The sequence below is a fragment of the Oryctolagus cuniculus genome, chromosome 13 (assembly GCF_964237555.1).
Source record: "Oryctolagus cuniculus chromosome 13, mOryCun1.1, whole genome shotgun sequence".
NCBI classification, from domain to species: domain Eukaryota; kingdom Metazoa; phylum Chordata; class Mammalia; order Lagomorpha; family Leporidae; genus Oryctolagus; species Oryctolagus cuniculus.
Genome location: NC_091444.1, coordinates 64,278,659 through 64,306,548, shown reverse-complemented (window position 1 = coordinate 64,306,548; position 27,890 = coordinate 64,278,659). Strand labels below are relative to the sequence as shown.

The 27,890-nt window shown below is 49.9% G+C and overlaps 1 protein-coding gene across 1 annotated transcript in view; it reads right to left on the bottom strand.

Moving 5' to 3' along the window:
* SPMIP3 (sperm microtubule inner protein 3) overlaps nucleotides 1-5,300 on the bottom strand; it is a 67,752-nt gene extending 62,452 nt beyond the window's left edge. Inside the window, exon 1 of the mRNA XM_070055623.1 lies at nucleotides 4,310-5,300. The gene's annotated coding sequence lies outside the window, so the exon portion shown is untranslated. The remainder of the gene's footprint in view (nucleotides 1-4,309) is intronic.
* Nucleotides 5,301-27,890: the final 22,590 nt, after the last annotated feature.

The window sequence follows — 27,890 nt, the reverse complement described above, 5'->3', positions numbered from 1 at the left end:
GTGGCTCAACTAGGTACCGAGCCCATGCACAGAGCTATGGAGATGGTTAATAGATTACCATGTTCCTAAGGCACCACAAATGGCCCAAACATGGGCGTGGCTTAATTTATACAACCACAGATTGAAGGACGAATGGATGAGCGCCCTAATGGAAAGTGTACTTATGTAGGTTTCTGAGACCTGAGATATTTTTCAGACCCAGAATCCAGTGACTAAAGAAGAGGAAGGGTCCTCATGAGAAAAACCCTGCAACATCCCAACTGCAGGTAGCAATATTTGTCCCAATCTTTCTCCAATGATCCTTGTAGTCCTGTTTTCGTTAATTGCAATGATCAGCCTCAGAGCTGTGAAACAGAGCTATTAGAATACAGGCGTACAGGGCCTGGGTAGTGAATAGAATGCTGGCCCAGGACTGGCTCTCACTGATTCCACTGGGCCTCATGACCCATCTGGTGGTCATTTCCCCAGAACCTAATATACAGTAGTAAGGGACATACTTGCTGTCAGCTCTACCCCCATATTGATTCCTTGGCCTTGAAAGCAAAAACTACTACAGTTAAGAAGGAAGCAAGGGAGTCTTTCAAACTCCAATTAGCCTCTCTCATCAGCCAAGACAGTAAAGGAAAGCCAGTATCACATCCTGGGGTAAAGGGCAGAGGTTAGAGATACTTTGTGGCTTTGGGGGTGAGTTGGGGGTTGGCAGAGGGAGACCCAGGGGAGAAAGGAGAGGTTTAGGGGGTAGGGAACAAAGGAAGGCCCACAGTGTGAGAGAAAATTGTTCTTTAGTTATGTATCTGGGATATGCAGAATGGATGGTTCACTCTGCCTAGAACCAAATGCTATTACTTAATAATCCATTCAGGTGAACGTGCGTATTGGCCATTTTCTCCCCCAGGATTGTCAGAAGGAGGGGAGGATGCTTAGGAGAGTCACAGACCCAGTGCTCTTTTATAACATCCTTGGAAGGCAGGTGGCGCAACTTGGAAACAGACAGACAAGAAGTTAAGTCTTAGCCTAGGCCAAGTGACTGTGCTCCTATAGAGATCCCATCAAGGACTCAGGGCCCAACAGGGCAACCACAGCTGGGCCAGGCTGCTGTCACCTCCTTGACCACATCCCCCGACACACTGTCACATGTCATATCACCGTGTGGTTTACTCAGCAAATCTGGTTAGATATTGAAGACACTGATTTTTAAAAAGCAAGGACTGAATATTTCAGAGAATACAGCCTGGAACAGATGAAGTCTGGAAATGCAGGGTGAGGACTCTGAGAACAATCTTCTGTACATCGTGGCAGCCAGACGGGCAGCCTCCCAGACAGCTGCAGGGTCAAACCCCTTCCACGTTGGCAGCTCTGCACTTCTAAGACTCCTGGGGCCACTCTTCTTTACAGTCATGGTCAAGGCCAGTCAGTGCACGAGAGGGGGAAGGAAACAGGAAGAAAGGAAATTAGGGCAAGTTGATAAAGGGGCTAAGAGAGCTTGAGGGAAGATCGGGGATGAAAGTTCAACACAAGAAAAATAAAAAAGTCAAATTAATAAAACAAAATAAATCATCTGCTAAGCCCAGAGGGCAATAAAAAAACCAAATGTAAAATGTCTGAGATTGAAATTAGCATAAATAAATGCTGAAACCCTTTTACTGGTTAAATGGAAATGCTAAAAATACACAGAGGTAGATTGTAGATTGATATTAGAAATATGTGTAATGGACAAAACCAAATTACATTTTTCTGTCTTCGCTAGAAATTTAAAAAAAAAAAGGAAACCAAACAACATAAAGTAAGGTAAATGTAAGTCTAAAGTCAAAATTTGAAAATAAAAATCAAAGGCACACAGCACATCTGGTGATAGGCAGTGCCTGGGTGCCCCAGGCCTGGGCATACAGCCCTGGCTCCAGGCTCTGTGGACCAACAAGCCTCTTTCTTACTCCTGCATTTGACTTGAACAAAGCCTCTGATGGTCATGACCAAATTTTAAACCTGTGCCCTCTGAAATACATTTCATCCACCCAAAAGGATCCTTTAAAGCTCCTGAAGGGGGCAGGTGTTCGGCCTAGTGGTTAAGATGCCTCTTGGGGTACACATCAGAGAGCCTGGGTTCAAGTCCTGGCTTGTTCCTGATGCTAATGAGCACCCTGGGAAGCAGCAAGTGATGGCTCAGAGAGCTGGGTCCCTGCTACCCTGGGCCAGGCCAAAGCCAGGAGCCAGAAGCCAGGAACTCAGTACAGGTCAATCACCTGGGTAGCAGAGACCCAGCTCTCTGAGCCATCACTTGCTACCTCCCTGGGTGCGTACTGGCAGGAAGCTAGAACGGGGAGCAGAGCCAGGACTCGAACCCAGACATTCTGATATGGGATACAGGCATCCCAAGAAACATCTTAACTGCAAGGGCAAAGGCCTAGCCCTGTCGACATACCCAGAAATGACAAGTCCAGACCACACTTCCAATTGGGATTCCGCACCTCGAGGTTCTTCCCATCCTTCCCCTTTCCCTTGTGGTCTTTCCTGCTCCGGGCCTCTTCATCCTCCTCCCTTTCCTGACTTACTCGCTCCTTGTCCCTCCTCTCCAAGCTCATCACCGCCTCCGTGAGGACACCGCGTACCCCACCTCCACGCAGCTGAGCCCCAAGACTCACAGCGACACATCTGAGAAGGGAAGAAGAAGCCCAAAAGCAGTTGCAAAGAAAGACGGGGATGAGGTGGTGGGAAGCTGGCTCTCAGCGAAGCTGACTGCAAAAGGTAGACTTGGATTTTTCAGCCCGGCCTTCACCCTGAATGGCAGCACAGAGTTCACTCCTGAATTGAGGCCTGACTTTCTCCTGGCTCCTCTAGGATATCCGCAATTCAGGAAAGCCCGATAGAAAAGAGAGAGCAGGCACTGTGAGAAGGAAGAGGCAGTGGATGGCGGGGGGAAGCGGAGGCGCCCAGGGCAGAGGGGAGGCCCTGAGGCCGGCTTTTCAGAAAGTCTTCAAGGTCTGAGTGTCCCCAGTGCCTGCTCCTGACCACCGGGCCTTGGCACACACTCTTTCCCCCAGTCTGATTCTTACTTTTGTATCTTTAACTTAGTATTTTACTTATTACTTAGATACCATGGCTCACATGGCTCTAGTAAATACACAGTTGAATAAATTAGAAAAGTCCATGGTCCAGTGCGAAAATAGGCAACAACTAGAAAGAAGAATCAGTCTGAGTTTTCACCAACCAAGCTGCTTTCAAGATCCCCACCTTTACTTTTCCCAGTCCCCACCTGTTGCCCAATCCCAACCAGGCCCCTCTGTGCAGACCCAGGACCCCACTCAGGGCTCCCACCGCCTGGCCTCTTATGAGGTGAGGCTCTGGCAGGTGCTCTCTCGGAAGCAAGGGGAATCTGAAGTCAGGAGACCAGGGATTTTAAAAATAATGTTTTAAAGAAATTTTCATTGTATTTGAAAGGTAGATTGAGAGTGAGAGAGAGACAGAGATCTTTCATCTGCTGGTTCACTCCCCAAATGCCCACAGCAGTTAGGGCTGGGCCAGGCTGAAGCCAGAAGCCTGGAACAGGATGTGGGTCTCTCATGTGGGTGGCAGGGACCCAAGTCTTGGAGCCAACGCCTGCTGCCTCCCAGAGTGCACACCAGCAGGAAACAGAGTCGGAAGCAGAGGAGCAGGGACCTGAGCCAGGCACTTGGATGTGAGATGCAGGAGTCCCAAGCAGCGACTCAGCTGCTGGGCCAAATGCCTGCCCCAACCATGGGATTTTAAATCTTAGCTTTTCTACCTTCAAACTGTGTATTTTTAGGCCAATTATTCTTTGAGTAAATGCAAACAGTGTGCAAATCTCTTAGAGTTGCGGCACAGTGAGTAAAACAGCCCTTCCTTTGCTACGCGACCCAGGAAAGCTGGTCTTGGGCTGCTGGCGAGTTCCATTTTCTCTCCAAGCAAGAGTGCACTGCAGATTTGGCAAAGACTCAAAGAAATGACCTTGTTTGTCTACACTGAAAAACTTTCTTGAGAAAATATTAGCTACGAGGAAGGAGGCAGAGTTAACGGCAAGAGAAAATTTAGCCACAGTAAACTTCCCAGGAGTTAGTGACCCGGAGAAGATCGATAGGGAATAAGGTTGCACCCCTTTTGGAGAAGAGAGGAACAAATTACGTAATATTTTAAGAATTCCACCCTTAAATCTGTGGTTATGTGGATGCTGGCAGAAAGGACCTGGGATTCAAAGACTTGGGTCTCGGCCTAGCTCTCACACTGCTGCATTCCAATCTCTGGTCGTCCCTACCGGCTAATTCTTGGATTGGGTTGTAAATCACAGGGCCCTTACCAGTGCAGGTGGACTGGGGGTGGGGGTGGCGGGGCATTGCCAACCGCTCTCCTGTGTGCCGCTGAAGAGGCTCTGCCTTCCTCACAAGGGCATTTGAAGCAAGAACTTGTCTGTCCCTTCTTTCCCTGAGAATGGACAAGCCTGTGTTTTGGCAAAGATGCTGATCTGCCCGGATCCAGACCATCCCAGGAGCTTTTACACCTGAAGCAACTCAAGAATTCCTTATAAGCCGCATTCTTTCAAGGCAGGGCATGGAATCCCAGGCCAGCCCTGGAAGCTCCAGCACAGCCGCCGTTTTTTTGTTCTTGTTTTTGTTTTGTTTTGTTTTCTTTTAAAGCAGGCCTATCAAGTCAACGGGCGATTTTCCGTTCCCAGATTTGTTCCAGAAGGGTCCACTCCCGGTAAACCGCTTCCTGTCATAGAGGCTGGCGGCCTCTAGGTGGCAGCAGAGCGCCATCGTTTCAAAGGGCGCCGGCTCTGGGATCGAATCCAGAAGTTTCGCTGGCGCCCCACTCGCCCAAGCAACCCCTGCCAGGACGAATCTTCCTGACGCTGAGGTTGCCTCTCCGCACAAAGTCCTTCAGGGGCGGCCTGTCGTCTGCTGGATGAAGCCAAAATGTCCGTGGTATCGGCCCGACGTCGGTCCAGTCTGAGTCAGCGGGCCGGTGGGAGCGGCGATATGGGGTGAGGGGAGAGGGAGAAGGTGGCTGGAGCTCCCGGGGAGCAGAACCGAAGCAACAGCAGCAGCCCAGGTGAGAGGCGAACCCCGCGGTCCGTCAGGCGCCGTCGTCAGCGCAGCGTCCCTCTCGGGCCTGCTGGTCCCAGAGGCTGGGGCGCGTGCCTTGGGGCACACCCTTCAGGCAGCACAACGCTGGGAATGCGGGGCCAGGGTGCCGCTTCCTCCTCACGTTGACCCCAGGCTGCCGCCCAGCTGTGCCAACAGCCGCACCTGGCAGCCCTCGGGGGTTCCACGGGCCGCAAACCACCTAGCAGGCCGCACGCAAACTCAAAGGCCACGCCCAGCACCAAGGGCCTGCAAAGTCACGTGTCCTGCGCGAAGGCTGTCGGGAGGAGCCAATGAGCCGCTGGGCTCCCGTGACTGCCTCCTGCTGGTGAGGTGGGGGAGCTGTGGTGCGCTTTTTCATAACCAAGATTTATTTACTGATTTGAAAGATGGACTTAAGAGGGAGAGACTTTCTGTATGCCGGTGCATTCCCCAAATGGCCACAATGGCCTGGCCAGGAATCTGTTTCTCCATCTTGGTCTCCCACGTGAGTGGCTGGGGCTCAAGCACTTGGGCCATCCTCGGCTGCTTTCCCAGGCGCATTAGCAGGGAGCGGGATCAGCAGTGGAGCAGCCAGGACTTGAACCAGTGCCCATGTGCAATGCAGACATTGCAGGCCGTGGATGCAAATGTCTCAGGTTTGTATCTAAAGACAGAACTTCCATCTTTCCATCAACTCAAAGCTATGTGTGCAGCCTCATTAGCCACCCTTTTTCTGCACCCTGCCTCCCAGCCCCAAAGCTTTATAGGTTCCTTGGGAAACTGAGCGGGAGAGTGTGGAGACATAAGTGATTCACACTTAGCCAGGCCTCTGCCATGCGGTGGTGGCAAACCCCGTGTCTTCTGTGACCCTGGCTTCTTTGCCTATGGAAGGGCGCTCTGGTTTGTCCCCTCCCGAGTGTGCGGGATTTGGTCTCCCACGCAGTGCTGAGAGAGGGTGGTACCTTTCTGAGATGCCTGGGTAGCTAAGAGGGATTAATGGAGTTCTCACGTGGAGGATTAGTGACTGTGAGAGCAGATCTTACAAAGCCAGCCTGCCTCTCGTGTTTCGCTTTCTCTTCCTGCACCTGCTTGCCCCTCTGCTTGCCTGCCACTGTGTTTTGTTTGCTTGCTTTTTAGATGTTATTGATTGATTTGTTTTTTGAAAGGCGGGCGCACAGCCCTCCCATCTACTCGTTCACACCCCAAATGCCAGCGACATTCTGGGCTGGGCCAAGCTAAAGCCAGGAACCAGGAAGTCCATCTGGGGCTCCCACAAGGAGGGCAGAGACCCAAGTACTTGAGCCATCAAATGCTGCCTCTCAGGGTGTGCATTAGCAGGGAGCTGGCATCAGGAGCAGAGCGGGGACTCGAACTCTGATGTGGATACGGGCATCTCAAGCAGCATCCTGATGGCTGAGCCAGACTCAGGCCCATACCGCCGTGTCCTGATGCGGCCTCCAGGCCTGTGAGCCAAGGAAACTTCTTTATAAATTACCCGGCTCAGATATTCTGTGATATCAACAGAAAACGGGCTAAGACACAGGGACCCAATGCCCTGCGGCCCACGGGGTTGTGAGAGTAAATGATGCAAAATCTGAGCAAGTGCCGTGCAGACTTCATGCAGCCATTCAGAGAGTGGGATTTTGCCCTTTCTTGCCACTTTCCCTTCTTTTGTCACTTAACAGAGGGAAAGAAACCCAGAAAGGAGCCATGGAGAGAGAGTGAGGGAAAAACGAGGCCAGTGTCTTATTTCCATGTTTCTGACTTTCCCCAGGATTCACTGGATTCCTCCGTCGCCATCCACCAGTGTGGCGAAGTTCACTTCTGTCACGTGGAGGTATCTCCAGAGGCGATGAGCCTCTGTTCCCACAGCAGTACCTGGAGCACAGGAGGAGTTCAGTATTTGTCCTGTGATGTCATTTGCAATATAATACTAAATATATGCATCGTGATGCTTCTAATTCCAGCTCCTATTCCCCCGTCTCCATCTGAAACTCACTACTCTGGGCTTGGCTCAAGACACACTTGTTGGGGGCTGGCATGTCCTGCATTGGTTAGGGTGCTGCCTGGTATGCCTGCGTACATGTCAGAGTGCCTGGGGTTGAGTCCCGGCTCTGCTCCCGGTTCCAGCTTCCAGCTAATGCACACTCTGGGAGGCAGCAAATGATGGCTAAAGTATTTGGGTCCGTGCCACCAGCATGGGAGACTTGGATAGAGTTCCTGACTCCTGGCTTCAGTGTGGCCCAGTCCTGGATGTTGCAATTTGAGGAGTATTCTAACAGATAGGAAATCAGTCTCTCTCTCTCTCTCTCTCTCTCTGCAACTTTTCAAATAAATAAAATTAAATTTAAAATGAGCGTATTTTTTGAGCCTTGGCTCTATGCCAGGTACCAATGGGAGAAGTGAAGAGGGGACAGATCCCCAAAGTGCATAAGAAAACCCTTTAAGTTTGAAAGTTTAAAGCCAAAAATGGGAGAAAGGACGCAGATGTAAACAAATATAATCCTTCTCTCAACTTTGTGCCCAGGAGAAAGCATTACAGATATCTTCGTGCTTAGGAGACACAAACCCCGATGCATTCACTGAGCAAATTGTGCACAAAAAATGAACATTTAAAAACTGTCTTTAGGAGTGGGCATTTGGCTTAGTGGGTAAGATGCATACCAACTAGCATCTGAATACCATATCTGAGTACCTGGGGCCAAGTCCCAGCTCCACCTCCCAATTCCAGCTTCCTGGTAATGCAGACCCTGGCAGGCAGCAGGCGATGGCTTAGATGGTTGGGTCTCTGCCTCTGGTTGGAAACCAGACGGAGTTCTGGCTTCAGCTTGCCTCCTGACTTTGGCCCAGCCTACCCTGAGCCATTGCAAATATCTGGTGAGTGAACCAGCAGATAGAATCCCTCTCTGTTTCTCAGCTTCTTAAAAAAATACTGCTTTTAAAGCTTTATTTTTTGAAAGCATTCAGCTTTGTCTTTCTATTTTTCCTGCTAAACCCATGGTACCCTGCTTGTCACAGTTTCTGGATTCCTACCAGTGGTCAGCTCTGACAGTGCCATCACTCACAAGGTTCTTATGTTCTCTCTGGATATCAACTTGCCGTTCAGATTCCTCAAAGTCTAAACAGCCATGTAACTCCAAGTGGGGGTACTGAGCATCAGTTATGCAGCCTCCCCGAGGGGCCCAGCCCCATGTGAAGAATCGCTTTTTCTCTCTGTGAAGGCTGGAAGGTTAGAACCGTTCAGGTGAAGACGGCACAGGTTTTGCGTGTTGGATGTAAATGCAGGCACTTTGGTACTTGCAAATTCATAATGGGTAGGAAATTGACTGGAAGGAAAGAGGACGTCTGGGAACAACAAGCTAAACTGCAGGGCAGGTGGGAGGTGTGAAGGGGGCATCACAGCTGCAGAGATGACTCAAGGTGACTGGATGAGCTGGGGAGTATAGCAGCAGGTTTAGAAAAGAAATATTGAAGGGGAGGCCATTTGGATGTTTGGGAGAGGGAGTGGTCCGAGAGACCCAAGGGCTTGCGGTCTGGGATGTCAGGCAGTGGAGTAAGCAGAGAGGCAGCCTGGAGGTGACCTGGCTTGGAAGCCGGGAAGTCTTGATTCTGCTCAGTGACACTGAGAGTCGTGGGAGCTCTCCAGCTGCCAGTGTCGTCTGCCGCCCAACAGAGGGTCAGACCCGACCGGTGGCTTGCAGCTGTTGCTAGGTTACACTCACCTGGGAGCTTCGAACACCCACTGACACTGGGCTGCACATCCCGCTGTTCTGACTGAACTGCTGTAAGGTGGGGAACAGGCACCAGGTATATTTTAGCAACTTTACTGAGATATAATTCATAGGCTTCGAGATCCACCCTGTGAGCGTCTATAGTTCCACAGTTTTAGGCTCTCTGTTCACAGAGTTGGGCAGTCATCACCTCTACCTAATTTTAGAACATTTTCATCAGCTTTAAATGACACCGATGCACCTATTCTCAGTTGCTCCTTCTTTCCACCTCTACCAAGCCCTGGGTCACTGCTCATCTACTGTCACCCCTGTGGGAATCCTACAATATGTGGTTCTCTATGGCTGGCTTCCTTCTCTTAGCATGATAGGTTTTTTTTAAAGTCTTTTTTTTTTCATAAGGACTTTATTAAAGTTTCATAGTCTTTCTTTTGGGTCTCCCACTGGGGTGCAGGGGCCCAAGTACTTGGGCCATTTTCTACTGCTTTCCCAGGCCATAGCAGAGACCTGGATCAGAAGAGAGCAGCTGGACCTCAAACCAGCACCTGTATGGGAGTCTGGCACCTCAGGCAGAGGCTTAGCTGCTATGCCACAATGCTGGTTCTTAGCATTTTTTTTTTACAGGCAGAGTGGACAGTGAGAGAGAGAGACAGAGAGAAAGGTCTTCCTTTACCGTTGGTTCACCCTCCAATGACCACTGCGGCCGGCGCGCTGCAGCCGGCGCACTGCGCTGATCCGAAGCCAGGAGCCAGGTGCTTCTCCTGGTCTCCCATGCGGATGTAGGACCCAAGCACTTGGGCCATCCTCCACTGCACTCCCGAGCCACAGCAGAGAGCTGGACTGGAAGAGGGGCAACCGGGACAGAATCCGGTGCTCTGACCGGGACTAGAACCTGGTGTGCCAGTGCCACAGGCGGAGGATTAGCCTATTGAGCTGCGGTGCCAGCCAGCATGATAATTTTAAGGTTCATCCATGTTGTAGCATAGACTTCATTCATTTTTATGGCCCAATAATATTCTATTTTGTGGATATACCATTTTAAAATTATTTTTCATTTTATTTGAAATGTAGAGAGAGGAAAAAGAGAAAGAGAGCAATCTTCCAACTGTTGGTTCACTCCCTGAGTGCCTGCAACACCCAGGGCTGAGCCAGGCTGAAGCCAGGAGCCAAGAACTCAGTCCAGGTATCCCATGTGAATGGCAGGAACCCAAAGACTTGAGCCATCATCTGCTGTCTCCCAGGGTGTGCGTTGGCAGGAAGCTAGAATCAGAAGTAAAGCCAAGAATTGAACCAGGCATGCCGGTCTGGGATGTGGGTGTCCCAAGCGACATCTTAAACACTGTGCCAAATGACTGCTCTGGATATACCATATTTTAAGCTTGGATAGGTTTAAAGAATTCCAGAAAGTTCTAACATGCAGCCATAATCAAGAACTTTTAGATGGTTATTAAGATATTTCCGGGCTCCTTGATGCACAAGAGTGGGACAGGATAAGAGCCAACAAGAACCTCTGTCTGGAAAAGGCAGTCTCCAGCTAATATGGTGAACGTGTCCCGATATACTGGCGAGAAAAGAGGGAGCCCCTCTAGTTTGCAGCCCTTGTTTTGCAGTGGCTGTTGCCCTCCTGGGAGCTGCTGGGGTGTGACTGCAGATGGCTCTCCAGAGAAGGAAAGACAAGGCGGAGACACCAGGTGGCCAGGGCTCCAGGCCGAAGAGGCACCTGGTCAGACTCTGAGGAGGAGGCTTTTGGCATCATAGGGAAATCTTGAGAACCTTTTTTGGGGGAGGGAGAGGAGGAGAAAAAGGAGAGGAAGTTGCTTCCAAAACCTGAATGTGATTCCCTGGAGTCCAAGAGGCACTCTTGTGTGTGAAAGCAGACTTAGCTCAGAAGGCATCAGAATAGCGTCCCTGGTCAGGCAGGCGTGCTGCTGCGCTGAGTTCTTCCCTTGTTGCCCTTGGCCTTGGCCTTTGGCCTTTTTGGCCTTTGTCCATCCAGCAGAAGAACCCAAGCAGGTCCCAGCTGATCCACCATGCTGGTGCAAACCCACTGAAATTGCCATAAGCTGGGTAGGAAAAGATGGTCACACCTGTTCAGAGTCCCTATGGCACCCAGGGGTGTCTCAGCAGGTATCCAGACTGGTAATGGGAAGGGGGCTAGTACTTCTGTCACTACTTTTCTTCTCTTTTAAACCTGCAAAGAAACTGAGTGGTTTTCAACACTGTCACAAAGCAAGGGAAAGACAGAAGCAGGTGCAGAGCTCCCGCGGGTGGCTGCCCCGAGAGATCCCATTATTCTGAGGTTTCCGGAACAGGCCCTGCTCTCACTACTGCCCCCACAAACCTGCTCTCCGTTCAGCAGCCCCGGTGACCATTGTGAAATATAAATCAGAAAATTCTCCTCTTTAGGACAGCGCTCCTACAGGCTCTGCTACACATTGTATGAGTGTAGGAGAAGCACTGAACCTCATGGAGAAGCTGGCCAGGGCCCCACCAGCCTTGCACAGCCGCCTGTCCTCACCCTTCCTAGCCAGCTCCAGTCACATTCTTGCTGGCTTTGATAAGGCACACCCAGCCTCTCCTTAGCCTTGTACTTGCTCTTCTCTCTCCTTCCCCCTCCAGCATTTCTGTAACCTTCTGTGGTTGATTTGCTGTCTTTTCTTCCCCTCCACCTGCCATGGAAGAGTCATTCTTAGTTTTTCTCATGGCATCCTGGGATTGCCTCCTTTAGCACATCCCCATGTTTGTTGGTTTAATATTTGCTTCTCTCCTGGAGTTGCATGTTAGCATGTTCCTACTCTGTGCCCCTACACAGTACATGGCTGTGATGATGCACTCAGAAATGCTTCTTGGGGTGGGCGCTGTGCTGCAGCAGTTAAACCACTGCTTGGGATGCCTGCGTCCCTGTGAGAAGTAAATATTTGGTTCATTTTCAAAATAAGGTGTTTAGCAGTAAGTAGACAGCTAGCTGGCATAACAGCTTGCAGCCAAGTAGCTAGCTAGCGTAACAGCTAGGTTACATGCACCTAAAAGTTCATAGGCAAACAGGTTGTTGTGGCTGAACCAAATGCCAGGAAGACTGGAATCCCAGATACTCAGCCAGTGAGGAACTAGGGGAGGGACTTGCTTCTAGGAGATAAATCGCGTGCTGTAAAGCACCCAGGTGTGCGGCCCTCCACGTACCTGGTCGTGCAAGATTGTTAATAAAGTCTTGCTTTCCGCACTTCCTGAGTCCATCCTTTGAGTGGCCAGGTGAGGCCATTTTTCACAATCCCATGTTGGAGTGCCTGTTTCTGAGTCCCATCTATGCTGCTTCCAACTCCAGCTTCCTGCTAAGGTGTACGCTGGGAGATAGCAGTGATGGCTCGAAATACATGGGTTCCTACCACCCACATGCTAGTCCTAGATGGAGTTCTGGGCTCCTGGCTCTGGCCTGGATTGGTCCTGGCTGTTGCGGGCATCTGGGGAGTGAACCAGCAGATGGAAGATCTCACTGAGTCTGTTTCCGTCTCTGTGTGTGTGTGACTCTGCTTTTCAAACACATACATAAAACTTAAAAATGTACTCATTGAAGAAGTAACTGGCCATATAGATGCATGGGGGGATTCCTGGATGCACAGAGTCATGGGGCTGGGGAGTTGGGGCAGTGACACCTGGAAAAACCGGAGGAGCTATGGGAAGGTTATAAGGAAAAGAGAGGCATGAAGGCCGGAGGTATGTTAGTCACCTAAGAACAGTGTGTAGAAACATCGGGCACCCACGTGGGTACTTACACCTGGTGAAGACAGCCAGAGCCCATGTGTTACCAAGCAGACAGAATCAAGATCCGGGTGAGGACCTTGCCACTAGCTCCCGTGGATGGGACAGGGAGGTGTGTTGGAGAGGAGAGGCTCACGCAGGAGTTGAGGGCAGCTCCCCCAGGGCCGTGGGAGACAGTTCTATACTCTGGGAAGCTGAGTTAGAGGCCAGAGGGAAGCTTGTGGCCATGATTACCCTTGGAGTCATGGGAGTCTTCCTGTTTACACTGAAAGTCAGCAGGTGAACCTGGCATATGAGGGAGCGCCCTCCCGGAGAAGATAATGTGGTGCCCACAGGATGTGGAAGCCCAGGAGCCCCAGACTGGTGTCCAGTGTAGGAGGGATTGGGGAGCGCATGTGAAAGCTGCTCTTTTATTATTATTTTATTTCACGATATTGAAAATATGGTGGTATGATTTCTGGGAGCCTTCTCAGAATCCAACAGTGAGAGCAGAACTGTGATCCCCTCCCCTCTCCTCCCCTCCTTTCCTTTCATCTCCTCTCTCCTCTCCTCTCTCCTCCCTCTCCCCTCCCCTCTCCTCTCCTCTCTCCTCCTCCCCCTCTCCTCCCCTCTCCTCTTCTCTCAAGTGCCTGTAAAACAGAGTCTGGGTGGGAAGATGGCCCCGATCTCTCTAGGAGCTTGTCACTTCATGGGAGAAAGAAATGCACAGGACTAGACAGGAACACTGGAGATGCCTGTAGGGTGCATGGGGGCCAGGAAAGGAGCCCCCAGGCTACTGAGCTACCCAGTGAGGAGCTGGGTATGGCTGACACTTGAGCAAGAGGCATCTGCCTAAGGGCTGAGATCGGAGGGGCACAACTCTGCAGGAGGATGTGAGCTTGGACTTGCTCCGCCCCTTTCCCAGTAGGACATCCTGCACCCCTGCTGGACTTTCCAGGGGAGGGAGGCTCTCTCCACTCCCTCACTCGCTACCTCCTTACATCTCCTGAGGTGGCTCCTGTAGACGGCTTACAGGGGCACCTGGCTGCTGGGCCTCAAAGACCTATGCCGACCCATGTGTATCAGTGGGGTCTCACTGTCAAGCTCGCCCTTTGATAGAGCAGGCAAGAGGGGCCTTTAGCACCCAGGTCCTCCCATGTCTCTGAGCAAGTCAGGGACCCACACCTGCCTTTCTTCCAGGAAAGCCCATTTCTTCACCCACATCCTGAGTCTCTGCAATTTCCCCTGGACCCTGGTGCACCCATCTTGGGAAAAGAAGCCTAGGCATAGGAAAGTGTCTATGCAAAGGCAAAAGTGAGAGAGCCCGGCATAGGGTGCCACAGCAGGTGCAGCGTGGGAGATGGACCACCAAGAGGCAGCGGTTAGTTTCCAGATGATGCTCACCTAGGCTCTCACTCGCATTCTGCAAATGTTTGCTGAGGCCATATTTGTCTTCCAGGGCCACCTGAGCAAACCACTACCAGTTTGGGGGTTTACAGCAACAGATATTAATTCTGTAGGGTTCTGGAGGTGAGGGTTTGAAATCAAGGTGTCATCAGGGACGTGCCCCCTCCAACAGCTCAAGGGAAGAGTCCTTTCACCTCTCCTGGCTTCTGGTGGTCTAGGGCACTCCCCGCCATGTGGCAGCAGCATTCCAACCTCTGTCTTCACGCATCCTCTTCGAGTCTCTCTGTGTGTCCTTTCCTGTCTCTTGTAAGGACACTTGTGTCGGATTTAGGGTCCAACCCAATCCAGTATGATTTTTATCTCAATTCTTACACACTTACATCTGCAAAAACCCTATGTAGGAATAAAGTCACCTTCTGGAGTAAGGAGGACATGAATTGTAGGGGGTGGTGGTAGGCTCGATGCAATTCAATCTGCTACAAGGATGTATTATGTTGCAGACACTCTGCCAGGCATGGAGGGAGGAAGTCGATAAACAAGAAACTAAAAAAAAAAAAAAAAAAAGACAAACAATGGGCTGCTCAGGATTGCCACAAATGCCATGCAGGCCACAGCAGGGGGCATCTGCTGTGATCAGTGGGGTTGGCGCAGAGCCTGCAGAGAGAGTGGCCAGAAAAGTCCAGTCTGCAAAGAATGTAGCTGAGCTGAGACCCCAAGGATGGGGAGGACCAGCCAGGCAAAAGTAAGCCAAGGAGCCACACTGAAGGGAGCGGGGAGTTCCGAGAAGAGGTATCTGGACAGAGGAAGGCGGGAGGAAGTGGCTCGAAACAGCTTGCTCGTGGCAACGTCTGGCCATTTGGCGTAGGGCAGAGGCATGACTCAACTGTGCTTCAGAAAGTGTTGTCCAACCATGGGCCACAGGGTGGTTGGGAGATGGCTGCATGGCGAGGCAGGGGGAAAAGGCAGGGCGCTCTGCCGGGTGTCCACTGGAGACACATGTGACCATTGGTGGGCAGAGATGTCGGGTCCTGTTGAGATTCTCTAGGGAAGGAGAGGAGGGAGCACCCTACGGCTGTGTTTATTCAGGCAGAACCGCATCAGTTTCTCCAAGCTGCCCTTTCAGTTAGCTCGTGTGATCCGCTTTTGAAAGGGAGAACAAAAAGGAGTTAAGCATCTCAGTCAGGGTCACACACCCGTAAGTGGGGAGCCAGGGCAACTCCGGACTCTCTCGCTGAGAAGGGAATTGTGGCAACAGCCAGGAGAACAGTCAGGGGTGCTGGGGGGTCCAGGTGGGGGTCCAGACAAACATCGATGCAGGCCTGTTTTCATTAGGCAAGTAAGATACAAAATGATGAGAGTCTGTTCTGAAGACTTAGTTTCTCCCACAGGGACTGGTTTGGAGAGGGTTGAGACCAAAGAAGCTCATTCTGGAATGTTCCTATCACCTTTTCCCAAAGATCTTCGTGCACTTCTTCATGCACTGCCTCCTCTCCTCTGTTATTCTGCTCCTTGGCATAGAATCAGATTGATCACAATCATTAGTTCATAGCGTGCACTTAATGCTTGTTTGCACAAGACTCTTATTTAAAAAAATTTTTTTAAATTAAAAAATAGGCCAGCGCCACGGCTCACTAGGCTAATCCTCCGCCTTGCGGCGCCGGCACACTGGGTTCTAGTCCCGGTCGGGGTGCTGGATTCTGTCCCGGTTGCCCCTCTTCCAGGCCAGCTCTCTGCTGTGGCCAGGGAGTGCAGTGGAGGATGGCCCAAGTGCTTGGGCCCTGCACCCCATGGGAGACCAGGATAAGTACCTGGCTCCTGCCATCGGATCAGCGCGGTGCGCCGGCCACAGCGCGCCAGCCGTGGCGGCCATTGGAGGGTGAACCAATGGCAAAGGAAGACCTTTCTCTCTGTCTCTCTCTCTCTCACTGTCCACTCTGCCTGTCAAAAAAAATTAAAAAATAATTTTTTCATTTTGTGTTTGAAAGGCAGAGAGACAGAGAGATGGCCATACTGGAGCCAGGAGCTGGGAGCTCAGTCTGGGTCTCCCAGGTGGGTAGCAGAGTCCCAAGTATTTGAGCTATCACCACTGTCTTCCAGGATGTACATTAGCAGGAAGCTGGATTGGAAACAGACTTGGGGCTTAAATCAGGCACTTTGATATGGAATACGAGTGTCCCAAACAGAGTGTTAACCTCTGGGCCACTTACCCATGGCCTCTGCTATTTTTATTTATTTATTTATTTAATTTGACAAATAGAGTTAGACAGTGAGAGAGAGAGACAGAGAGAAAGGTCTTCCTTTCTTTGGTTCACCCCCTAAATGGCCGCTATGGCCGGAGCTATGCCGATCTGAAACCAGGAGCCAGGTGCTTCCTACTGGTCTCCCATGCGGGTGCAGGGCCCAAGCACTTGGGCCATCCTCCACTGCACTCCCAGGCCTCAGCAGAGAGCTGGACTGGAAGAGGAGCAACCGGGACTAGAACCCACCACGCATAGGGGATGTCAGTGCCTCAGGAGGAGGATTAACCAAGTGAGCCAGCCCCTGCTATTTCTAAATCAACTGCTGCCAATCCCTCTTAGTAACCTGTCTCTCCAATCCCATTGCCCTCCCTCCACCCTGCTCCCGGCAGACCCACTCTTACACATGTGATCCGTCTCCTATCTTCCACCTCCCAGGTGTTTGTGTGAGTATGTGACCTTTCATAATGTACAAGTATTTGGTGTATTGTTCTAAAATTCTTGTGTCATTATGCTATCAATATTCTCTTACATTTTTGACTTGACATGATTTTGGGATTTATCTGTAGCCTAGATGATTCCTTCTGTCAATTGCAAAGCATTCCATCAAATCCCTATAACTTATTTTGTGTGTCCATTTTCCAAGTCAAGACCCCTAGGTTGCCTCTAGCCCTGTACAAATAACCCTCCATGAACCTGTTTGTGAACTTGTGTGATAACTCCTCTGGGAAACATCACCAAGAATGGTTTTCCTGGATGCTGGGGAATCCCTAAAGAAAATGCACTTTGCAATGGCCATACCAGCTGACATTTCAAGCAACAAGGCTCAAAGGTTCACATTTCCACCTAGCCTTGCCACCACTTGCCATTGTCCAACTTCCTGAATTTTGCTAATTTGATGTGTGTCGAGTGGTATCTTGTTAATTCAGGGCAATTTCTCAAATATCCCAGTGTCCATGGCCATCTTTGCTGGGACTGAAGAGAACGTGTTTACTGTGTCAAGTGCTGTGCTAGCTGCATTTCTATGAGCTTTTCTCACTCTTGTTTAAAATATTTTTTTTATGTATTTGAAACTCAGAGTTACAGAGACGGGGGCGGGGAGGGGAGAAACAGAGAGAGAGAGAGAGAGAGAGAGAGATTGATTGATCTTCTGTCCACTGGCTCACTCTCCAGATGGCTGCATATGGCCAAGGCTGGGCCAGGCTGAAGCCAGGAGCCAGGAGCTTCATCCAAGTTCTCCACCTGGATGGCTGGGGTCCAGACACTTGGGCCACCTTCCACTGCTTTTCCAGGCCATTAGCAGGGATGTGGATTGGAAGCAGAGTAGCTGGGATTCAAACCAGCACCCATATGGGATGCTGGTGCAGTTTTACTGCTTTTAGAGGCTCTCTTTCCCTAACTGAAAGAGTAGTCTGTAAGTGCATAATAAAAGTGCCCGTCTCATAGCGATATTGTCAGGTTGAACCAAGGGTCTGGCCTAGAGTAAGTGCTCAGTAGAAGTAGGTTGTAATTATCATGGTTAATTATTGTCATCCTCAACCGTGGCTATAAAGTAATTAGCGCAGTGTCTAACACAAGGCATTCCACTGGAGTGGAGGCTCCACGAGAATAGGGATTTGTGTCTCCTGTTCATGGCTGGGAGTTCCAGATCAGGGTGCTAGCATGGTTGGTTTCTGGATCTGTCTTCTTGTGGATGAGCACATGGCAGAGGGCAAAGGGCAAGGAGGCAGCTAAGGATGTTCATATCTCGCTCTTATTTTTTTTTTAAAGATTTATTTATTTGAAAGAGTTACACAGAGAGAGGAGAGGCAGAGCAATAGAGAGAGGTCTTCCATCTGCTGGTTCACTCCCCAGTTAGCCACAACTGCCAGAGCTGCGCTGATGCAAAGCCAGGAGCCAGGAGCTTCCTTCAGGTCTCCCACACGGGTGCAGGGGCCCAAGGACTTGGGCCATTTTCCACTGCTTTCCCAAGCCACAGCAGAGAGCTGGGTTGGAAGTGGAGCAGCCAGGACTCCGAATCAGCACCCATATGGGATGCCGGCACTGCAAGGCAGCATCTTGACCTGCTGTGCCACAGGGCTGGCCCCAGATGTTCATCTCAACACAAGGCCCCACTTGCAAGGGCTTGACAGCAGAGCCCCCAGATTATGGACAAGGTCTCAGACAATAGCCAGCAAACTCATCCGTCAGAGACCCAGTCTCCAGCCCTAGTGTTGTCACTTACAGGCTGTGGGACCTGGGCTATTTACTTCTGTTCTTGACCCTCAAATTCATCATGCATACTTCCTCATGGGATTATGGTGAGGATTAAATCAGGTCATTAGTGCGTTAAAATCACCCAACTCCGTGCCCAGAATGGAATAAGTGTCCAATTCATGGTAGCTGTAGTATTATGTAAGAAGTGCTATGTGATCGCCTGAAAATATCAATATAATCAAGAGCTTTTGAGTGTGCACACACACACACACACACATTCTGGGAGATACTGCGGGCTGATGGGGATATGCCGACAGCTACATTCTTCAGAAAGCAAAGACCCCAAGTGGTTGGGGCTGACCTTGCACTTGCCCTTTCTTCCCTGCTGGCCAGCCTGGCAAACTCTCAAGAGGTGAGTGTGAGGGGGTCTGACCTCTTTTGCTGCAATCTCTTGATGCCCCCAGTGTTAGAAAAGCATCTCTGCTCTCCAGAGGTCTGTGTGTCTAGAAGGAGCAGGTGAAATTCGTGGGGAGAAGAGGGCAGCAGCAGAAAGAGGCCCCAAGGTCAGGTCTCGTCCTTAGCCTGTCCTTAGGAGGACGTGGAAAGGGTAGATAGAGCAGGCCCGCTTCTGACCCTGTGACTTTGGGTGCGGTATTGCTGGTAGCAAGCCGCCGGGCGCAGTTGCTTGAAGGGGAAAGGAGGTTAATTGTTTTAACTTGAGCAGAGAAAACTTGGAAAGTGAGAAACCCTCCCTATTCCAATAGGCCTCTGGTCCAAAACCACACCTGGCCTCGCATCCTTCTAATGATGGTCCCCACAGAGTTCCAGGTGTTCAGCCCAGTGACTGATGGAGAGCCCTGCCGAGTTCAGAGGGACAAGATGGAGGCTATATATAAATCCGACAAAGTTTCAAAAGGGAAAAAGATGCATGACCGATTACGAAAGGCTGCCCTGCTCCAGGAGGGTGCTGCAGCCTTTATTTCGGCCCTGGCTGACACCTGGTCTTTGTTCCTTCTTGGAAGATGAGGCAGTCCTGTGGCCACAGTTGCCCATCTGTGAAATGGGGTGAGATTATCCACCCTGTGGGAACTCGTCTGTGCAAGGCGCCTTTCAAGCCCTCAGGGTCCAACTGCTCCATGCGCTCTGAGGAGCTGGTGCCAGTATTCCCAAAGGCAGAGGCGCCAGGGCCAGATGACGCTTCAGGCGGTGTCTGGGGGCCGCACCTGCGAGCTGTTGGTGAGGCTTGCCAGCCAGGGCTGCAACGTGGCAGCAGCCGTGGGCAGAGGTCGGCAGGCAGTCCCCGCGGCAGGCTAGATGGTGCCACTAGCGAAGTGGTGGCTGGCATCGGCTCGGCTCGCAGGCTCTGCGGCAGTCTCTGAACCACACAGATCGACAGAAGGAGGCCAGCACTGGATAATGCCAGGAGGAAGTAAACTCGGAAAAGTCGCAAAAGGTGAACCGGAGTGATTCTGTGCAGTGCCATCTCTAGAACTGGGAGGCAGCCTGGAGCGAATCGTGGACTTTTAACGTGGAGCAGGTGTGAGATCGCCTTCCCTAATTCCTTTCCCTGGGGCTCACAGAGGTCTGGGGACTTGCCCACTGTCTCACAACTGCATGCAGCTGACACGGTGGTGGCTGCCGAGGCCAGTGCTCTTTTCAGTGGTGTGGAGCCCCGCTAAATGGCTAAGCATGTGTCAGACTTTTGGAATTTGCTCTCTCCCAAATAAAACTCTCCTCAAGAGGCCATGTGGCAGAGTGCATAGAAAAGGACGGGACTCTGATCTTTTGGGTTCTCGCCCATACTCTGCTTCTATCGGCATGCATATCCTGAGAAGTGGCATTTAGTGCAGTAGTTGAAAGCCTGGCGTGCTCACAAGGCCTCCCACCTGCAAGGGGTTGGGAGGTGGGAAGTGGGAAAGCAGAGAAGTGACCCTGAGTTGGAAGGTGGGTATTGGGCCTGGAACCTAGCCAGGCACGGTGAGGCCTGAGTGTGACTTTCAGTTAGTGACTCTACCATCCAGCCTTGGGGGCACACATTTTGCAAGCAAGACAAGGTTGCCTTTGAGGGAGTACGTGGGGCTATAATCAGCTTTCCTCCAACTTCAGGAGCCCCCAGCAGTGACGGCAGAATGAGTCTAGGGTGGCAGTGGTGAGAGTTCAGCAGTGAATACAGCATCAAGGCCCAATGGGACTTGCTTCCCCTCTTATGCAAGGGAGGGGTCCCACAGCGCTGGGGTTGGCTGAGTAGGTGTCTCACCTGTGGCTTTTAATGGCCGGCTGAGCTTCCGCAAGTCAGTTTACATCTGAGCTTCAGTTTCCCAAACCACAAAATGTGCAATAACGTCATAGAGTGATTAGGGTTATTGTCAGAATCAAATGAAGTAACTTGGTAAAAATACCTAGAATAGTCCCAGAGTCTCAGAAATTGCTCAACCAGTGGTGTTACCTTTCATTTCCCCTTGGGGTTCAGTTTGGTGAAATTGTCATCCACTCCCTTAGCTATTCTTCCTTTGGGTAAATAAGCATCTCTCTCTGTCTGTTCCTCTCACTGCTCTCTACAAAGAATCACAGACCATTAGGGCCTCAAAAGCACCTTGGAAATCCCCTAGCTCTCCTTACACAGGTGAGGTGCTTGAGGCCTGACAAGGTGACATAGCATCATGCAGGCCCAAGTGGCAAAACTTGTACTCAATTCTAAGTCATGTCTGGGCCTCCCAAGTTGATTGTGGGGTCAGCTGTGTCTTTGTGACCCCAAAGTCTGAAATGTGGCATGGGGATGGATGCATTACCTGGTTGACTCAGAATGTCTGATATAATTTCCTCTTCAAATATCTTGGATCATAAAGTATGTCAAGTCTGGCCTCGTGTCTCTGTGAACCTGGATTTGAAAACTATTGCATTATAATCTGCTGTGAACTGTGATCAAGGTTTCCTCATTCTTGTGAGGGTTGATGGGGAGCAGAGGTCAAAGGGTCAAGGTCCCCTATATTACTTGTCCTTATCTACACCAGGAAATTCATGGAATGAACAGGAAGGGGGTGTTGTGTCAATTGGTGAGCAATAAATACACATAAGTTCTCTCCAGCACACTAGCCCACACCTCCACTGCCCCAACTTCCACCTCTTTGCCTAGGTACTGGGAAACTGGGCCATTGAAAAGTGAAATAGAAAATCACTGAGCTGTGCCAAACTGGTATCGGAAGAGAAGCCTCAGCCTAGCGTTTCTCTATTTCCCATCTCTCCCCTGGTTTTCCTTTCTTCCTTCCTTTCTTTTCTTTGTCTTCCTGACAAGACCAGGGCTCCCCTAAGAATGACAGACAAATCTGCTGAACACATGTCATCGCAGCCCAAACAGGGATAAATACATCCCGGCCCAACACCACCTGAGGGCACCAGCCCTGTCCAGCCCTGTCCAGCCCTATGGCTTGTGGCCCCTGAGTCTCTGCCAAGTAGACCAACCAACACCAACAAACCTCACTCCCTCTCTTGAAAAGTGGTGTTTGTTCCTCCTGATTTTAAAGTTCCTTTGACTTTAGAAGTCACATGGAAGTAAAACAAACAAAAAGACAAGACTCATAAATCCCGCAAGCTCTGGAATGATCTGTGTGAAAATTTTAGTCTTCTTTTTCCTTTAAGCAAAGAGAGCTTATTAAAACAAAACAAATAGAGGCTAGAGCTGTGGTATAGTTGGTTAAGCCTCTGCCTGTGGTGCTGACATCCCATATGGGTGCCAGTTTGTGTCCTGGCTGCTCCTCTTCTGATCCAGGTCTCTGCTTATGGCCTGGGAAAGCAGTGGAAGATGGCCCAAGTGCTTGGGTTCCTGCACCTGGGTGGGAGACCTGGAAGAAGCTTCTGGCTCCTGGCTTTGGGTCAGCCAAGCTGCAGCCATTGTGGCCATTTGGGGAGTGAACCAGTGGATGAAAGACCTTTCTCTGTGTCTGTAACTTTGCCACTCAAATAAATAAATAAATCTTCAAAAAAAATAGCAAAACAGAACCAAAACCAATAGTACATTTTGATTTTTTTCTTTTCTGGATCTTATAGTAGAGGTTGTTCCCAGGTCATTAAATATTCTTTGAAATTTCTATTGACCACTATTTTTAATGGTGGTCATATATTATTTCTTTCAGCTCTCCTTCAACTTATTTAACCAGATCCTATGACCACACATTTAGGTTTCCAGTTTTTCAATGCTATGTGTGATTCTATGATAAATATCCTTTTATGCCAACTCCTGGGTTAATCTCTGATTAACCCAGATGGCACTTGAGATTCTCCAGGTGACATTGTCTCAGACCCCCCCCCATTCTATTGTGAATGGAAGCCACAGATGTCCTATGGTTTTCTGGGACTCCTGGGCTCCTTGCCCTTGGGGCTGGCCTCCCCCTGGGCTACCTCAGTCTGGGCCATGTGCTCCTTCTTTGGCTTTCACAGCAGAAAAGTATTTCCATAAAAAGGGAATGTGTTTAGAAGACAGTGCTGAAGACACTGGGGATCCTGGGAAAGAACCACTCTCCTTCCCGTTCATGTACACTTGCAATGGTCTAAGCCTCCTTCTTGGTGATGCTGACCTATGGTCTTGTCCTTGGTAGCTGTGAGGCTGACACCCAGGCCCTTAACAGTAGGACTTTTATGTTCACCATAAGAAAAAAAAAAGAAAGAAAGAAATTCCTGTCTTTTGTGGTAACATGGAAAGAATTGGAAGACTTTAGGTTAAGTGAAATAAGCCAGGTACAGAAAGACAAGTACAAGTACAGTGTGTTCTCACTTACATGTACAGGCTTAAAAGGGTGACTTCATAGAAGTAGAGTAGAGCAGTGGTTACCAGAAGCTGAGAAGAGCTAGCTAGTGGGGAGGAGGTGGAGAAGGGATGGTTAACCAGGATAGGGTGCAGCTAGGTAGGAGGAGTAATCTCTAACATTCTATAGCATTCTAGGATAGCCATGGTTGACAATTAATTGCATATTTCAAAATAGCTCCTAGAGAGGATTTTGAGTGTTCCCAACACAAAGAAATGGCAAAAATGTTTGAGGTGATGGTTATGCCAGTTACCACGATCTGTTCATTCTAAATTGTATGTGTGTGAAAATATCGCACTGTACCCCATAAATAGGCACAATTATGTGCCAATTAAAAATCTAAAAACAGCAGAAAATATATCATGTGTTTTAAAAAGCAGTAGGGCTCATCTTCTACTCAAGCCTTAACTAAGGCATGTTTTTCTCAGCTAAAAATTTTGGCACAAGCAGTTAATTCTCACACTTAGAAGAGATTATAGCATAACAGGAGAATTACTAGGTCTGACAATATGAATGCTAGGCATTAAAAGGAGGTTAAACCCAAGAATACAATTAATAGCACAATTAGCTACTTGTTAATATTGCCAGGCTCCAGAATTCCCATTTTGTTTGTTTATGGGGGCAGAGAAAGGGAAGAAAAAAAGATAGATCTCCCTTCTGTTAATTCACCTCCCCAAAGACCTGTAAGAGGCAGGCTGAAGCCAGAAGCTGGGAACTCAATCTGGGTCTCCCACATGGTGGCTGTCACCTGTTGCTTCCCAGGGTGTATGTTAGCAGGAAGCTGGATTTGAGAGCAGCTGGGACTTGAACCCAGGCACTCTGATATGGGCTTCAGGCATCCCAGCAGGCATCTTCACCACTAGGACAAACACCTGTCCCAAGCATCCCCATTTTAGTGAGAACAGCTGACTTAGCCATAAGGGCTAGGACTGGAGTCGCATTTGACTTTAGCAACCTGAGGTGATTCATTAGAAAGAGGTTTATGTATGATCTGAAAAATGCAGACTCTGATAAGAGTCTGGTCTCGGCCTAAACCACACCCCGACTCCCTAATCTCCCATTCCTGTCTCAAACTTCCCTGAGAACTGATAGAGAAGATAAAGTATTTTTACTACTGGGTTGTATTAATATGATTGTTTTGAATAATTCTAAAAGACTGCTCTAGAAATAACTTTATTAATCCAATAAGTCAATTCACTGGTTTGTGTTTAAAGCTAGCACTGCCCCACCCCCAATGTTTTACTGTCAGATTTTCCAGTCTTACAAGTAAACCTTGGTCTGTCACTGTTGAATATGTGGATGTGAAGGCCTCCAGACTCTCAACACGTGGAGACACCCTCAGCCCTGGCCCCAGGCCTTCCACAGTCTCCTGGACGCATAGCTGGCACTCAAAGCAGGGGTGTGAATTGCCAAGGCCTATCTTTTCCCTCCCATCACAAAAGGCTCCTAACTTTGTCAGCAGCCCTGTGCCGGTAATCACCTTAACCCTCGCTTCAGCTGTGAAATGTTGGCCACTATTCTTCTGACTCCCACGCTCACCTGACTCACATAAAGAGTTTATAAAGCATATGGAAACGCTTTAAAGAAAATCCTCACCTTCTCGCACCTTCCTGGGGAACAGCCTGACTGCTAACCCTCTCCTAGTGACAGAAAAAGGAAGAACCTCTTGTTTTCAGAGGTGGCCTGAGAAGGACAAAGCCTCAGGTCCTCAAGCACAGATTGGCAGCTTGCTAAGAGTTGTGGGAGGAGGGACAAGCACTTCTCTGATTTTGTAGTCCTGGTATGTCACCCTTTGGCGGCTGAGAAAGCTATGTACTCTGTAGGGCCAAGGGATGGCCTTTCACTTCCACCCCCAGGCCTGCCAGAGACACTCCTGGAGACAGTTTACGTCTGTCTTCCTTATCCCTCTCTGGCTAAAATACACGGGGCTGCGGGTGACTCATTGCAGATCCTAATGGAGGCTTCCAGAGGAACAGTCTATGTGAGCCAAACTTGGAAACAGAAGGTGAATGTGGAGGTACCGGGGCCCAGCCTAGAGGAAGACAGCTTAGACATCTGAGTCATAAGTCCTCAGCATTCACCCAAGGATTTGTTGTCCCTTTGGCTGGGATGCCATTGTCTCATGGCCGAATGATTGTTCCTGCAGCCAGCTGTACCTCATCATCTGGGAGAGAGACCAATTAGCAGACTTGGTGTCGGCAGGTCCACTGGCCCAAGCAGAACTGAAATTCAGCAAGAGGTGAGGACTGTGAAATTTGGGTTTAAACACCAAGTCCCAAGCTTGGCACCAGGCATTCTTGGCTTCCTCCTAACAGCTGCACAGAAGCAGTGGCCAAAGCCATCTTGTGTCTGATGAGTCATCTTGCGTCAGCCCTGTGTGGCACAGACGTCCCGTGTGGCCTCCTTTAGCGGCTGGTCTGGCTTAGGCTTTTTCCAAAAGACAAGGGAGCTGAACACCTAAGCCCCCAAACACGTGGACGCTTTGAAATTCCATGTAAGTGAACTTCTTTAACCTCACAGACGGTTGCTGTTATCCGTTTGAGAGTCCTATGAAAAAAGATGAAGAAACGGACCTTACTGGGAGTAGTGCAAGCTGAGCGTATTTGGCAATATGTACATTTAGGAAAGCACGTGACGGGGAGAAGCCCTCTCTTTTCTTATTCTAAGGCCAGAGATCTGTACTGTAGCAGATTAGACACCAAAACAGGATTCTATTTCTTCTTCTCTTCCTTCTCTTTTTAAAAATGATTTATTTCAAAGATAGAATGAGAGGCAAGAGCCGGCACCGTGGCTCGCTAGGCTAATCCTCCACCTGCGGTGCCGGCACACCGGGTTCTAGTCCCGGTTGGGGTGCCGGATTCTGTCCTGGTTGCCCCTCTTCCAGTCCAGCTCTCTGCTGTGGCTGGGGAGTGCAGTGGAGGATGGTCCAGGTGCTTTGGCCCTGCACCCACATGGGAGACCAGGAGGAAGCACCTGGCTTGTGGCTTCGGATTGGCACGGTGCGCTGGTGGTAGCAGCCACTTAGGGGGTGAACCAACGGAAAAAGGAAGACCTTTCTCTCTGTCTGTCTCTCTCTCCCTCTCTCTCTCTCTCTAACTCTGCCTGTCAAAAAAAAAAAAAAAAAAAAAAGAATGAGAGGTGCGCGAGAGAGAATGAAAATGAATCAGAGAGATACCTTCCATCCACTGGTTCATTCCCAAATGGCCACAACAGCTTGGGCTGGTCCCAAGCCTGGAGCCAGGAGCTTGACCCAGGTCTCCCAGGAACCCAACTATTTGGATCATCATCTACTGTTTCCTAGGTGCATTAGTAGAGAGCTGTATTGGAAGTGGAGTAGCCAGGACTTGAACCGATGCTCCAATATGGATGCAGGCATCCTAAGTGCTGGCTTAACCCACTGTGCCTCAATGCCTGCCTCAGTAGGTTTGTGTTCCTGAAGTTTTACCGAGTGTGATTACAGATTCCACTCGTCTATGCATGTTTAACATGTTTCTGTGAACATGCTTATCACCTCCATGAGTCTCTTTCTATTCACATTATCTCATTCAACTTCTTAAAACCCTGAGAGTCAAACATTTATTATGATTTCCATTTTACAGATAAGAAAACAGGTTCATAGAACTAAAATGATAACGGGCAGAGGTGTGGTGCAGTGGCTAAGTTGCTTCTTGCGACAACCACCTTCCATTTCAGGGTGGCTAGTTCAAGTCCTGGCTCTGCCACTTCTTATCTAGCCTCTGTTAATGTGCACCGGGGGAGCAACAGGTGATGGATCAGGTGTTTGGGTCCCTGACACCCATGTAAAAACCTAGACTGAGTTCCAGGCTCCTGGAATTGGCATATTCAGCCCTGGTTGTTGTGGGCATTTGGGGAGTACATCAATGGATGGAAGATCTTGCTCTATCTCCCTCTATGTCTCACTGCCTTTTTTTTTTTTTTTTTTTTTTTGGACAGGCAAAGTGCACAGTGAGAGAGAGAGACAGAGAGAAAGGTCTTACTTTGCCATTGGTTCACCCTCCAATGGCCACTGCGGAGGCGTGCTGCGGCCAGTGCACCGCGCTGATCCGATGGCAGGAGCCAGGTCTTCTCCTGGTCTCCCATTGGGTGCAGGGCCCAAGCACTTGGGCCATCCTCCACTGCACTCCCTGGCCACAGCAGAGAGCTGGCCTGGAAGAGGGGCAACCGGGACAGATTCCGGCGCCCTGACTGGAACTAGAACCTGGTGTGCCGGCGCTGCAAGGTGGAGGATTAGCCTGTTGAGCCGCGGCGCCGGCCTCTCACTGCCTTTTAATAAAAACAAATACATACATATACACACACACGTAAATGAAATGACTTGCTCAAGCATGCTGCCACAAGTAGCTGTTTAGTGCTTGAATATAAAGCTAAAATTCTAGAGGCCTGTGCTGTAGCATAGTGGGCTAAGCCTCTGCCTGCAGGGCTGGCATCTCATATAGGTGCTGGTTCTAGTCCTGGCTGCTCCTCTTCCGATCCAGCTCTCTGCTTATGGCCTGGGAAAGCAGTGGAAGATGGCCCAAGTGCTTGGGTCCCTGCACCCATGTGGGAGACCTGGAAGAACTTCCTGGCTCCTAGCTTTGGGTCAGCCCAGCTGCAGCCATTGTGGTCATTTGAGGAATGAACTAGTGGATGGAAGACTCTTCTCTCTGTCTCTCCCTCTCTGTCTATAACTCTGCCTCTCAAAAATAAAACAAA